Here is a 15844-nt window from a genome sequence, read left to right on the forward strand (position 1 = left end):
GTTCATTCTTCTGCCCTTAACTAAAACAAAACAATGAAGTAACTAGATATAAAGTATGTTATTTATTTTATTTCATGGTTCTGAATTGTATGCTAAACTTTGTTTGATTGTACACCCTAATGTTTACTAGCTAGAGCCAGCAGTGTCACAAAGAATCCTCAATGCTTCATATAGGCTAAATAGGTATTTGCAAAGTAGACTGCATTTGTTTTATTCCACTGCCATTATATAAAATAAAACAATGAAGTTACCTGTTGTAAAGTTCCATATTTTATGAATTTCGTGCTTCTGAATCATTCAGTACCATTTATTTGAATATACACCTGATTAGTTAGAGCCAACGGTATTACAATGAATGCTTCAAAGAGGCTAAATGGAAGTTTGCAAAGTGGACCGAATATGTTTTGTTCCACTGACATATCTAAAATAAAGCAATATAGTAACTGGTAAAGAATATTATTTTATGTATTTCTTGGTTTTGAATCATTTGGTAAAATTTATGTGATTTTATGGCTTAAACCTGATTAACTAGAGTCAGCGGTATCACAAGGATTCCTCAATGCATCAAATAAGCCAAATGGGTCTTTGCAATGTAGACTGGATATGTTTAATTCCACTGTCATCATCTAAAATAAAACAATGAAGTAACTGGTTGTAAACTAGTTCATGTATTTCATGATTCTGATTCGTTCTTTTAACCTTTATTTGATTGTACAACATAATCCTGATGAGTTGGAGCTAACAGCAAAACAAAGAATCCTCAATGCTTCAATAGTATAATTGTAGACTGCAATGTAGACTGGATATGCTTCATTCCACTGCCATTAACTCAAATAACTCAAATGCTTCATTTTATATATTTCATGGTTCTGAATCATTTGGATCATTTATTTGAATATACACCTGATTAGTTAGAGCCAACGGTATTTCAACGAATGCTTCAAAGAGGCTAAATGGAAGTTTGCAAAGTGGACCTGAATCATTTATTTTGTATATTTCATGGTTCTGAATCATAAATTACTTGATTGTTCAACTTAATCCTGATTAGCCAGAGTTAACGGTATCAAAAAAAGTCCTCAATGCTTCAAACAGTTGTTAACTGCTTCAAATGTTAACTGGATATGTTTCCTCCCACGGCCGTTATATAAAATAAAATAATTAAGTAACTGTTTGTAAACTACCTTATTTTATGCATTTCATGGTTTTGAATTGTGCCACAACCTTATTTCAATTGTACAGCTGAATCCTGATTGGCTTGGGCCAATGGAATCCTCAATGCTTCATAGAAGCCAAATGCATTTTGCAATGTAAACAGGATATGTTTCATTCCACTGCTATTATCTAAAATAAAACAATGAAGTAACTGAATGTAAACTTTTTTGTGTATTTCATTGTGTATTCTGTAAATCATTTAGATGATTGTACAACTTTATCCTGATCAGTTAGAGCCAGTGATATCACAAAGATTCCTCAATGCTTAAAAGGGGCTAAAGGGGTGTTTGCAATGTTGACTGGATATATTTCATTCCACTGCCATCATCTAAAGTGGAACAATGAACTAATTGTTTGTAAACTACTAATTTATGTATTTAATGGTTCTGAATCATTTGGTGACATTTATTTGATTGTACAACTGAATCCTGATTAGCTACAGCCAACAGTAACATCAAGAATCCTCAGTGCATAAATAGGCTAAATAGGTGTTTGCAGTGTAGACTGGATATGTTTCATTCCAGTGCAATTATCTCAAATAAAATAAAGAAGTAACTGGTTGTAAAGTACTTCATTTTATGTACAGAGTGTTTCTGAATCATTTCATAACTTTCATTTGATTTTATAATTTAATCCAGATTAGTAAAAGACAACAGTATCACAAAGGGGCGGCAAGGTAGCGTAGCAGTTAGCACGACGCTATTACAGTGCCAGCGATCGGGGTTTGATTCCCGTCGCTGTCTGTAAGGAGTTTGTACATTCTCCCATGTCTGCGTGGGTTTCCTCCGGATTCTCCAGTTTCCTCCCACATTGCAAAAACGTATGGGTAGGTTAATTTGGGGTTTAAAATGGGCGGCGCAGACTCATTGGGCCAGAAGGGCCTGTTACCACGCTGTAAATAAAATTAAAATAAAAAGAATCCTCAAAGCTTCAAATAGGCTAAATAGTTATTTGCAATGTGGACTGGATATGTTTCATTCCACTACCATTATGTAAACTAAAACAATGTAGTGACTGTTTGTTAAGTACTTTGATGTATTTCATGGTTCTGAATTGTTTGGTAACATTTATTTGAATATACAACATTAGCTTGAGCCAATGGAATCACAAAGAATCCTCAATGCTTCATGTAAGCACAGGTAGACAGGGTGGTGAAAATGGCATTTAGCACACTGGCCTTTATCAGTCTGGGCATTGAGTATAGAAATTGGGACATTATGTTGCAGTTGTATAAATCCATTGATGAATAATTTCATTACAGGTACAATAATGTCATTTAAGAAGCACTTAGATAGGTACATGGAAGGGAGGAGCCTGAAGGGATATGGGCCAAATGCAGGAAATTAGGATGAGCTAGGTGGATAATGTGGTTGGCATGGACTTGTTGGGATGTATCCATGCTGTATGGCTCTATGAGTCAATTAATCTATGACTCTAAGTAACTGGTTTTAAACCACTTTATGTAAAATATAGCTTTAAATCACTTGGTAACATTGATTGTACAGCCTAACCTTTATTAGAGACTCCGGATCACAAAAAGTCCTAACTGCCTCCAAGTGTCAAAATCAGTGTTTGCAATGTGGTTTGGATGTGTTTCATTCCATTGACATTAACTGAAATAATACAGTGAATTACTTGGTTGTAAAGTTCATTACCATGTGCAAAGGATGGTTCTGAATCATTTGGGAACATTTATTTGATGCCCTGATTAGGTAGAGCCCATGGTATCACAAAGAATCATAAATTATTCCTAATGACTAAATGAGAGTTTGCGATGCAGACTGGATATGTTTCATTTATTTGACGTTTACAAAAATAAAACAATGAAGTAACTTGTTCTAAAGTACTTTGCTTTATATAAAGCATGGTTCTGATTCATTTGGTAACATTTATGTCATTGTAAATCTTAACCCTAATTTAGTTCAAGCCCACTGTAACACAAAGAATCCTCAATGCTTCAAGTAGGCTAAATGGGTGTTTGCAACCTAGATTGGATATGTTTCATTCCATTGCCATCAATTGAAATACAACAGTGAAGTGACTGGTTGCAAAGTACTTTCCTTTATGTAAAGCTTGGTTCTGAATCATTTGATAACATTTATTTGATGCTTCAACATAACCCTGATTTGTTAGAGCCCATGGTATCACAAAGAATCCTAAATGCTTCCAATGACTAAATGAGAGTTTACAACTTCAATTTGATGTGTTTCATTCAATTGACAGCAAGTACAGTCGTGTCTGACCAATCCCTTAGAGATCTTCGAGGGGGTAACCAAGAGTGTAGATGAGGGTAGGGTAGTGGATGCTCTCTGTATTGACTTTAGCAAGGCCTTTGACAATGTCCCTCATGGCAGGCTAGTTTGAAAGATTAGATCACATGGAAACCAAGGGGAGATAGATTGGATTCATAATTGCATTGGTGGGAAGAAGCAGAGGGTGATGCTCTCAGAAGGCTGTTTCAGAGACTGGAGGCCTGTGTCTGGTGGGGTGCCACAGGGTCAGTGCTGGGTCCTTTGTTATTTATAATTTATATATACGATTTGGATGTAAATGTACAATGCATGGTTGGTAAGTTTGCGGATGACACTGAAATAGGTGCTGTATAGATAGTGTAACAAGTTATGAGAAATTACAGGGGGATCTTGATCAGCTAGGTATGTGTGCTGAGGATTGGAAAATGGCACTCAATCCAGATAAATGTAAGGGAATTTTGGGAGATCAAACCAGGGTCAGACTTATTTGGTGAATGATAGGGCCCTGGAGAGTGTTATGGAACACAGGGAACTAGGAGTGCAAGTGCATAGTTCGCTGAACGCGACATCATGGGTAGATAGGGTGGTGAAGAAGGCATTTGGCACTCTGACCTTCAATCAGAACACGGGGTATAGGAGCTGGGAACTTATGATTCAACTACATGAGACGTTGGTGAGACTGCACTTGGAGTATTGTGTACAGTTCAGGTCACCCTGTTGTGGGAAAGATGTTATTAAACTAGAAAGAATGTAGAAAAGATTTACCAGAATGTTGCCTGGACCTGGGGACCTGAGTTACAAGGAGAGGTTGTGTAGACTAAGACTTTATTCCCTGGAAAGTAGGAGATTGAGGGGTGATTTGACAGAGGTACATAAGGTCATGAGGGGCATAGACAGGGTGAAAGCACATAGTCTTTTTCCCAGGGAGGGGGTGCTAAAAACAAGGTGGCATACATTTAAGATCAGAGGCAAGAGATCTAAAAGGGACATCGGGCTGCTTCTTCATGCAAACTGTGGTGTGTATTTGGAAAGAGCTGCCAGAAATAATGATTGTAGTGGGCACATTAGCAACATTTGAAAGCTATCTGTATAAGTACATGGATAGGAGAGGTTTAGAGGGCTATGGGCCAAATGCAGGCACATGGGACTAGTTTGCTGGGCAACACAGTTTCCATGCTGTATGACTCTATGACTTTTATGACATTAACTGAAATAAAACAGCGATGTAACTGGTTGTAAAGTACTTAATGTAAAGTATGGCCCTGAATTATTTGGTTAAGTTTGTTTGATGTTTCAACCTAACCCTGTTTAGTTAGAGCCCTCTGCATCAGAAAGAATCCCAAATGCCTCCAAGTGTCTAAATCGGTGTTGCAATGTAGCTTGGATATGTTTCATTCCATTGACATTAACTGTAATGAAATAGTGAAGTATCTAGTAGTAAAGTACTTTATTTTATGTAAAACATGGTTCTGAATCATTTGGTAACATAATCTTGGTTCAACTTAACCCTGATTAGTTAGAGCCCACAGGATCACAAACAATCCAAAATGCTTCCAATTGGCTAAATGGGAGTTTGCAATGTAGACTGGATATGTTTCATTTAAATGACATTTACCAACATAAAACAGTGAACTAATTTGTTCTAAAGTACTTTATGTAAAGCATGGTTCTAAATCATTTGGTAACATTAATTTTGTTGTACAACACTAATTAGTTAGAGTCAACTGTATCACAAAGAATCTTAAATGCTTCCAAATGGCTAAAATGGTGTTTGCAATGTAGACTGGATGTATTTCATTCCATTCACATTAACTGAAGTAAAACAGTGAAGTAACTTTTTGCAAAGTACTTTATGTAAGGCATGGTTGTGAATCATTTAGTAACATTTATTTCATGGGACTGCTTAACCGTGATCAGTTAGAGCTCACAGAATCATGAGTAACACTAAATGCTTCCAAATGATTAAATGGGATGTTGTAATATCGACTTGATATGTTTCATTCCATTGATAGCCAACATGGCTTTGTGCGTGGGAAGTTATGTGTGACAATTCTCTTCGAGTTCTTTGAGGAGGTAACCAAGAGGTGAGTTGAGGGTAGGGCTGTTGTTGATGTTGTCGATACTTGCATGGGGTACTTACACGGGGTTCTGGATAGGTTTGTCCCATTGAGGCATGGTAAGGATGGTAGAGTGAAGGAACCATGGTTGACAAGAGATGTAGAATATCTTGTCAAGAGGAAGAAAAAAGCTTACCTAAAGTTTAGAAAGCAAGGATCAGACAGGGACCTGAGGAGTTACAAGGTAGCCAGGAGCAAGCTTAAGAATGGAATTAGGAGAGCTAGAAGGGGACGTGAGAAGGCTTTGGTGAGTAGAATTAAGGAAAACCCCAAGGCGTTCTACATGTATGTGGATGACTAGAGTGAGGGTAGGACTGATCAGTGATAAAAGAAGAAACGTGCCTGGAGTCAGAAGAGGTAGGGGAGGTCCTTAATGAATAATTTGCTTCAACATTCACCAGTGAGAGAGACCTTGAATTTTGTAAGGATGGCATACAACAGGCTGATATGCTAGGGCATCTCGACATGAGGAAAGAGGATGTGCTGGAACTTTTGAAAAACATTAGCATAGATAAGTCACCAGAACCAGACGGGATATATCCAAGATTATTATAGGAAGCAAGGGAAGAGATTGCTGCACCTTTGGCGATGATCTTTGCATCTTCACTGGCCACAAGAGTAGTGTCAGATGATTGGAGGGTAACAAATGTTGTTGGTGTACATGGATTTTAATAAGACTTTCGATAAGGTTCCTTATGGAAGGCTCATTCAAAAAGGAGGCATGAGATCCAGGAAAACTTGGCTGTGTGGATTCAGAATTGGCTCCCCCATAGAAAACCAAGGGTGGTGGCTGATGGAGAGTACTCTGCCTGGAGGTCGGTGACCAGTGGTGTTCCACAGGGATCTGTTCTGGGACCCCTGCTTTGTGATTTTTATAAATGACTTGGATAAGGATGTGGAAGGGTGGATTAGTAAATTTGCAGATGACACAAAGGTTGGTGGTGTTGTGGATAGTGTAGAAGGTCGCTGTATAGGACATTGATAGGATGCAAAGCTGGGCAGATGAAGTTCAATCTGGAAAAGTATGAAGTGATACACTTTGGAAGATCGAATTTGAAGGCAGAATACAAGGTTAATGGCAGGACTCTTAGCACTGTGGAGGAACAGAGGGATCTTGGGGTCCACGTCCATAGATCTCTCAAGGTTGCCATGCAGGTCGATAGGGTTGTTAAGAAGGTGTAGTGAGTATTGGCCTTCATTAGTCGGGGTATTGAGTCTAAGAGTCGTGAGGTAATGTTGCAGCTCTATGAAACTTTGGTGAGACCACACTTGGATTATTGTGTTGAGTTCTGGTCACCTCATTATAGGAAGGATGTGGAAGCTTTAGAGAGGGTGAACAGAAGATTTACCAGAATGCTGCCTGAATTGAAGAACATGTCTTACGAGGATAGGTTGAGCGAGCTAGGGCTTTTCTCTTTGGAACAAAGCAGGATGAGAGGTGACTTGATAGAGGTGTACAAGATGATAAGAGGCATAGATTGAGTGGACAGTCAGAGACTTTTTCTCAGGGCAAAAATGGCTAACATGAGGGAGCATAATTTTAAGGTGATTGAAGGAAGGTATAGGGGGATGTCAGAGGTAAGTTTTTACACAGAGGGTGGTAGGTGCATAAACACACTGCCAGCAGAGGTGGTGGAGGCAGATACATTAGGGACATTTAAGAGACTCTTACATGGGCAAATGAATGATAAAAAAATGGAGAGCTATGTGGGAGAGAAGGGTTAGATAGATCTTAGAGCAGGATAACATTTCGGCACAAAATTACACTGTGCTGTAATCTATGTTCTATGGACTTTAGCAAGGCCTTTGACAAGTTCCCTCATGACATGCAAGTGTGGAAGGTTAGATTGCATGGGATGCAGAGGGAGATAGCTGACTGAATTAATAATTGGCTCAGTGCTAAGAAGCAGAAGGTGATGGTCAAGCCTTGTTTCTTAGACTGGAGGCCTGTCTCTAGTAGTATGCCACAGTGGTCGCTGTTGGGTACCTTTGTTGTTTGTAATTTATAGAAACAATTTGGATTTGAATGTAGAAGGCAAGGTTAGCAAGTTTGCGGATGATACTGAAACAGGTGGTGGTGTAGTTAGTGTAGAAAGTTATGAAAAATTACAGAGGAATCTTAATCAGCCAGGTATGTGGGCTGAGGATTGGCAAATGGCTCTCAATCCAGAAAAATGTAAGGTTTTGCATTTTGGGAGATCAAACCAGGGTAGAACTTACACAGTGAATGATGGGGCCCTGGGGAGTGTTATAGAACAGTGGGACCTCGGAGTGCATGTGCATAGTTCACTGAAAGTGGCATCGCAGGTAGATAGGGTGGTGAAGAAAGCATTTGGCAGTTGGCCTTCATCAGTCAGGGCTTGAAGTATAGTGGTTGGGAAGTTATGTAGCAGCTATATAAGATGTTGTTGAGGCTGCACTTGAAGTATTGAGCACAGTTTTTGTCACCCTGTTATAGGAAAGGCGTTAAGATCTGCAAAACATCTAACTGAAATGAACCAAAGACAGTCGAAGTAGACAAGTCAAACATCTTTGTTCCTGCCATGTGGTTGAAGGAATGGAGGCTGCCATTTTGTGATACTGTTCTTGTGGCCACCATTTTGTGAACTGTTTTGTGAACTGGTTCTTGCTCAGGGATGGCTTGATTAGAGCAATTGAAAGTGGACAAAATGAGGTCCCTGCCAATGATCTGCTAAACCTGAGATCATTTCCAAATAAGAGGCTTTTTATTTGGTTAAGTAGAAATGGCAGGTTTGTAGAAAGAAAAGCCTGTGACCTGAAGTAATCTGAGCCCAGTGATTGGCTGACCTGGCTAAACTGGTTTGAACTGGTCTGATTCAGGGAGAACAAAGAAAGTTACATGAGGCCCAAGTCTGATGGAAGACCAATAAAGTAATACTGCTTGTAGCCTTGGGCCAGATCCAATGTGAAGCTGACACAGGCTAGCCAGATGAGTCAGCGCCAACAAAATTGAAATATAACAGTTCAATCTGATAAGAAAGAGGATAAGAATAAGATTTTGGGTGTAGCAGCAGCAAAAACTCTGGAGATCAACCATCGCAGAAGTGGATGACCCCACGCTGGAAACATGGAGGTTATGTCGGGACCAAGGGGAAGGCCTGGCCAGCATCAACTTCTATTCCCAGGTATTACCTTTTCTATTCTTTGACTGTTCAGGGAGAGTCAGAGAAACCTAGTGGGTGGGCGCACAGATATTTAGTTATGTATGATTTGCGCGTTTGTTTATAACTGACCGATAAAAGTAATTTTCAGTTAGTACAGATGGTAAATACCTGCAACATAATTGGTGTCCTTTGGTGGGCTCAAGGATAAATCTCTCTGTTGAGTCAGCAGGAGACTCAAGCTGGACCAGATTGGTGAAGTACAGAGCGAACTGGGGGCTAGCTGTTACTAACCCAGGATGAAGAATTCAAGGAACTCTGCAAGTCCAGGGAACTTGGGTTGTTTTGACTGGAGGGGACACCTCCAGAAAGACATAATGGGCAAGTGGCTGCAATACAGCGAAGTATGCAGGTCGCACCGGCAGTGAAGGGAAAACCACTGGGGAAGCGCTTTGGAAGATTGCTGAAGAGAAATTCTCAGACAAGGAATTTAAAAGAGTAGAGAAGCCAGTAGCAGTTGGCTGTTTAATTGAGGGTTGAATAGAATGTTGGCAGCAAGCTAAAGTAGAGTAGGACAGATTAGAAGAGGAAATCAAAAGGCTCTGTGAGGAGGTAGCACTCCTTAAGGAGAAGCTTACTGATTTACAGAGGCAGAGGAGTGTGGATTTGTTGCATATGAACTAGTTTCAGTTGCAGTGTCAAAAACTGGTTAAAGAAAAGAATAAGTGAGAAGACCAGGTAGCTAAGTGTGGTGATTTAAAAATGGCTATGTATATGATACAGAAATCAGTACATGAAAAGTAACACTGGAGATCACATCTCGGAAGATCTGTCCTGGGACCAACACACTGATGCAATCATGATGAAGACACAATAGCGGCTCTACTTCATTAGGAGTTTAACAGATTTGGTATGTCACCAAAGAATCTCGCAAATTTTGATAGATAAACAGTGGAGAGCATTCTGACTGGTTGCATCACCACCTGGAATGGAAGGTCCAGAGGCTGCAGAGGGTTGTAGACTCAGCCAGCTCCATCCCACCATCGAGGATATCTTCAAGAGGCAATGCCTCAAGAAGGTGGCATCCATCACTAAGAACCCTCACCATTGGGGACATGCCCTCTTCTCATTACTATCAGGGAGGAGATACAGGAACCTGAAGACCCACACTCAATGATTCAGAAACAGCTTCTCCTCCGCCATCAGATTTCTGAATGGTCCATGAACACTACCTTGTTATTCCTTTTTTTGCACTATTTACATATTTCCTAATTTTTAATAATTTGTATGTGTTTATACCACATTGCTACCACAAAACAACAAATTTCACGTCATATAAGACAATGATAATAAACCTGATTCTGAGTCTTATTCTGATTCTGACTTAGGATCTGAAAAACTGTAGACCCAACTTGCTACTCGAAGGGGAATAATATGTGCTTTTGGATCTGAAACGGGAGGAAGGTGATGATGGAAGTATAGACTGGGGGGACTTAGCAGATGAAGCAGCCAGATATGGTCATTATGATGATGGAGAGCCACCTCCCGAGGATCCCCCACCAACATAGAACCAAAAGGAGCCGGTGCTACCGTCCACACCTCTGGTCCCTCTAGTTACTACCAGAGAGGAGGGAGGCAGGGCAGGAAATCAAAACCAGAATATAACATACACTACCCCCTTCAGGGTACAGCAACTGAGGGATATTGCTAAGGATATTTGGACATATGTGCCTGGGAATGATCCTAGGGAGCTGTTCCAGGCAAGTAATCACCAGAGAGCAATACACGGTGATGCCAAGAAAAGGAAATTGACTACAATGTGTTTGCATCTGAACATATACTCAGCTTTGCCAGAAGTACGACACAGTGGCGGAATAAATGAGGAGTTAAAGAATGCGATAATGACTATTAGAGAACATAGAACAGTACAACACAGGAACAGGCTCTTCAGCCCACAATGTTGTGCCGATCCAATTACCTTAGTAATAAAATGCCCAACTAAACTAATTCCTTCTGCTTACATAATGTCCATATCCTACCATTTCCCTCACATTCATGTGTCTGTCTAAGAGCTTCTTGAATGCCCCTATCATATTTGTCTCAACCATCACCCCAGGCAGCGCATTTCAGGCATCTACCACTCTCTGTGTAAAAAACTTGCCCCGCACTTCTCCTTTGGACTTATCCCCATTCACTTTAAATGCATGCTCTCTGGTATTAGACATTTCAACCCTGGGGAAAAGATACTGGCTGTCTATCTATGCCTCTTTATAATCTTCTAAACCTCTATCAGATCTCCCCTCAGCCTCTGCCACTCCAGAGAGAACAACCCAAGTTTGTCCAATGGTTTCGTTTTTGGGTCATTTCGTCGAACTTTGGACTTCGGAGCAGCTAAGTGTTTTTTTTCTCTAATTGGGAATAGTGGGGCAAGACTGTGCAGGCACGTGATGTAAGCGGGTAGCACGCGAGCAGTTTAAAAAGCGAAAAACAACTTTGGCGGTTTCATTTTCGGGTCGTTTCTGTGAACTTAGGACTTCAGAGCAGCTAAGTGTTTCTTTTCTCTAATTGGGAATATTGGGGCAAGACTGTGCAGGTGCGTGACGTAAGTGGGTAGCGCGCGAGCAGATTAAAAACAAGACCGCCATATCCAGTGGGCAGAGTCGGAGCAGGCAGCACAGTGAGAGGGAGCAGAGTGATTGGGCTTTGGCTCAACGGGCTTAGGCAGTAACGGGTCAAGGTGGGATCCACTTATCTATCATTCTCTTTGGCATCAAGAGGAGGAGGCCATCTGCAATAATGCTTGTGAGTAGCTGGTAAGTAAGGGTAAGGTTTACTGTTATTATTATAAATTTTTAAGTAGACTACAGCAAGGTAAGGAAAAAAAACTAGTTCAGATGGAGGACATGGTGATGTGCTGCAGCTGCATGATGTGGGAGCTAGTGGACCCTGCTGTGGTGCACGGTGACCACATCTGCAGTAAGTGCATGAGGCTGGAGGAACTTCGGCTCAGCTTCAAACACTGCGGAGCATCAGGGAGGGAGAGAGATATGTAGATGCAGTGCATCGGGAGGTAGTCACCCCCCTTAGAGCAGGTACTTCAAGGGTCCAGGAGGCAGAGAGATGGATGACTGTCAGGGGAGAGAAGGAGAAGGCAGACAGTGCAGAGGACCCCGGAGGCTGTTCCCCTCAATAACCCTCTTTGGATGCTGTTGAAGGGGATGACCTACAGGGATCAAGCAGCAGTAGCCAGGTCTCTGGCACTGGGACTGCTCCTGCTGCTCAGAAGGGAAGGGAGGAGAAGAGGAGGGCATTAGTGATAGGGGACCCGATAGTCAGGGGAACAGACAGGAGATTCTGTGGACGTGAGCGAGAATCCAGGATGGTATGTTGCCTCCCAGGTGCCAGGGTCCGTGATGTCTCTGATCGGGTCCACAGCATTCTTGAGCGGGAGGGAAAGTAGCCAGAAGTCATGGTATATGTTGGTACCAACGATATAAGTAGAAAGAGGGATGAGATCCTGCAGAGCGAGTTTAGGGAGTTAGGCAGAAGGCTGAAGAACAGGACCTCAAGGGTAGCAGTCTCAGGATTGCTGCCAGTGCCACGTGATAGTGAAGGTAAGAATAGGAGGAGATGGCAGATGAATGCATGGCTGAGGAGTTGGTGCGGGGGCAAGGTTTTAGATTTTTGGATCATTTTTGAATCTCTTTTGGGGAAGGTGGGACCTGTACAGAATGGATGGGTTACACCTGAACTCAAGGGAGACCAATATCCTTGCAGGCAGGTTTGCTAGTGTGGTTCGGGAGGGTTTAAACTTGTTTGCAAGGCTTTGAGGAAGGAGAAGTAGAGTATAGGGTATAAAAGTAGAAAGGTGGATGGGCTAAAGTGCATTTAAGGTACTTAAATGTAAGAAGTATCAGGAATAAGGGTGGTGAACTAAGAGCTTGGATAAATACGTGGAACTACGATATTGTGGCTCTTGCAGAGACTTGGCTGTCACCAGTGCGGGAATGGATACTGAATATTCTTGGATTTCAGTGTTTTAAAAGGGATAGGGAGGGGGGGAGAAGAGGAGGAGGGGTGGCGATACTGGTCAGGGATACTATTACAGCTGCAGAAAGGGTGGATAATGTAGAAGGATCCCCTCTAGAGTCAGTATGGGTGGAAGTTAGGAACAAGAAAGGAGCAGTTACTCTACTGGGAGCATTCTATAGGCCCCCCGGTAGCAGCAAGGAAACTGAGGAGCAAATTGGGAGGCAGATTTTGGAAAGGTGCAAGAATATCAGGGTTGTTATCATGGGAGACTTCAACTTCTTAAATATTGATTGGCACCTGCTTAGTACCAAATGTTTAGACGGGGCAGAGTTTGTAAAGTGTGTTCAGGACGGATTCCTGTCACAGTATGTTGACAGGTGACTAGAGGGAATATTAGATCTAGTATTAGGTAATGAACTGGGTCAGTTGACAGATCTCTCAGTGGGTGAGCATTTGGGGGACAGTGACCACCACTCCCTAACCTTTAGCATTGTCATGGACAAGGATAGGAGCAGAGAGGACAGGAAGATATTTAATTGGGGAAGGGCAAATTATGAGGCTATAAGGCTAGAACTTGCAAGTGTGAATTGGGATGACATTTTTGAAGGAAAGTGTACTATAGAGATGTGGTTGTTGTTCAGGGACCTTTTGCAGGATGTTAGGGATAAATTTGTCCCGGTAAGGCTGAGAAGGAATGGCAGGGTGAAGGAACCATGGGTGACAAGAGAGGTGGAACAACTAGTTAGGAAGAAGAAGGCAGCACACATAAGGTTTAGGAAGCAAGAATCAGATAGGACTCTTGAGGAATATAGGGTAGCAAGGAAGGAACTTAAGAAGGGGCTGAGGAGAGCGAGAAGGGGACATGAAAAGGCCTTGGCAAGTAGGGTTAAGGAAAATCCCAAGGCTTTTTTCACTTATGTGAAGAGCAGAAGGATGACGAGAGTGAAGGTAGGACCGATTAAGAGACAAAGGCGGGAAGATGGGCCTGGAAGCTGTGGAAGTGGGTGAGGTCCTCAATGAATATTTCTCTTCAGTATTCACCAAGGAGAGGGGCCTTGATGATGCTGAGGACAGTGTTGGTAAGGTTAATGTTCTGGAGCATGTAGATATCAAGAGGGAGGATGTGTTGGAGCTGTTAGAAGATATTAGGACAGATAAGTCCCCAGGGCCTGACAGAGTATTTCCCAGGCTGCTCCGCAAGGTGAGAGACGAGATTGCTGAACCGTTGGCTAGGATCTTTGAGTCCTCGATGTCCACGGGAGTGGTACCGGAGGATTGGAGGGTGGCAAATGTTGTCCCTTTATTCAAAAAAGGAATTAGGGATAGTCCAGGGAATTATAGATCAGTGAGCGTTATGTCTGTGGTGGGCAAGCTGTTGGAAAAGATTCTTAGAGATAGGATCTATGGGCATTTAGAGAATCATGGCTTGATCAGGGATAGCCAGCATGGTTTTGTGAAGGGCAGATCATGTCTCACAAGCCTGATAGGGTTCTTTGAGGAGGTGACCAGGCAGATTGATGAGGGTAGTGCAGTAGATGTGGTCTACATGGATTTTAGTAAGGCATTTGACGAGGTGCCACATGGTAGGCTTCTTCAGAAGCTCAGAGGGCATGGGATCCAGGGAGACTTGGCCATGAGGATTCAGAATTGCCTTGCCTGTAGAAAGCAGAGGGTTGTGGTGGAGGGAGTGCATTCAGATTGGAGGGCTCTGACTAGTGGTATCCCACAAGGATTAGTTCTGGGACCTCTACTTTTTGTGATTTTTATTAATGACTTGGATGAGGGAGTAGAAGGGTGGGTTGACAAATTTGCAGATGATCCAAAGGTTGGTGGTGTTGTGGATAGTGTGGAGGACTGTTGAAGATTGCAGAGGGACATTGATAGTATGCAGAGCTGGGCTGAGAAGTGGCAGATGGAGTTCAATCCGAGAAGTGTGAAGTGGTACACTTTGGAAGGACAAACTCCAAGACGGAGTACAAAGTTAATGGCAGGATTCTGGGTAGTGTGGAGGAGCAGAGGGATCTTGGGGTTCATATCCACAGACCCCTGAAAGTTGCCTCACAGGTGGATAGGGTAGTTAAGAAAGCTTATGGGATGTTAGCATTCATAAGTCCTGGGATCGAATTTAAGAGCCGCGAGGTGATGATGCAGCTGTACAAAACTCTGGGCGGACTACACTTAGAGTACTGTGTCCAGTTCTGGTCGCCTCATTATGGGAAGGATGTGGAAGCATTGGAAAGGGTGCAGAGGAGATTTACCAGGATGCTGCCTGGTTTAGAGAGTATGCATTATGAGGAGAGACTAAGGGAGCTAGGGCTTTACTCTTTGGAAAGAAGGAGGATGAGGGGAGACGTGATAGATGTATACAAAATATTAAGAGGTCTCGATAGAGTAGACAGCCAGGGCCTCTTTCCTAGGGCATCAATGCTCAATACAAGAGGACATGGCTTTAAAGTAATGGGTGGGAAGTTCAAGGGGAAGGTTTTTCATCCATTGAGTGGTTGGGGCATAGAATGTGCTGCCTGGGGTGGTGGTGGAGGCAGGTACATTGGTCAAATTCAACAGATTGCTAGATAAGCATATGGAGGAATTTAAAATTTAAAGGGATATGTGGGAGGAAGGGGTTATATAGTCTTAGGTGAGTTTTAAAGTTCGGCACAACATTGTGGGCCGAAGGGCCTGTATTGTGCTGTATTTCCTATGATTGTATGAGTCTATGATTCTATCCTCATAGCTCATGCCCTCTAACCCAGACAGCATCTTGGTAAACCTCTTCTGCACCCTCTCCAAAACCTTGACATCCTTCCTACAATGAGGTGACCAGAACTGAATGCAATACTCCAAATGTGGCCTAACTAAAGATTTATAAAGCTGCCGCATAACTTCCTGACTCTTGAACTCAATGCATCGATTAATGCCATATGCCTTCTTTACCACCCTATCAACCTGTGTAGCCACTTTCAGGAAGCTATGAACTTGGACCCCAAGATCCCTCTGCTCATTAACACTGTTAAGTGTCTTGCCATTAAGAGTGAACTGTCTCTTTACATTTGACCTTCACATTTGGCTGAGTGGAACTCCATCTGCCATTTTTCCACCCATATCTGCA

Source organism: Pristis pectinata, chromosome 7, assembly GCF_009764475.1.
Source record: "Pristis pectinata isolate sPriPec2 chromosome 7, sPriPec2.1.pri, whole genome shotgun sequence".
Classification (NCBI taxonomy): Eukaryota; Metazoa; Chordata; class Chondrichthyes; order Rhinopristiformes; family Pristidae; genus Pristis; species Pristis pectinata.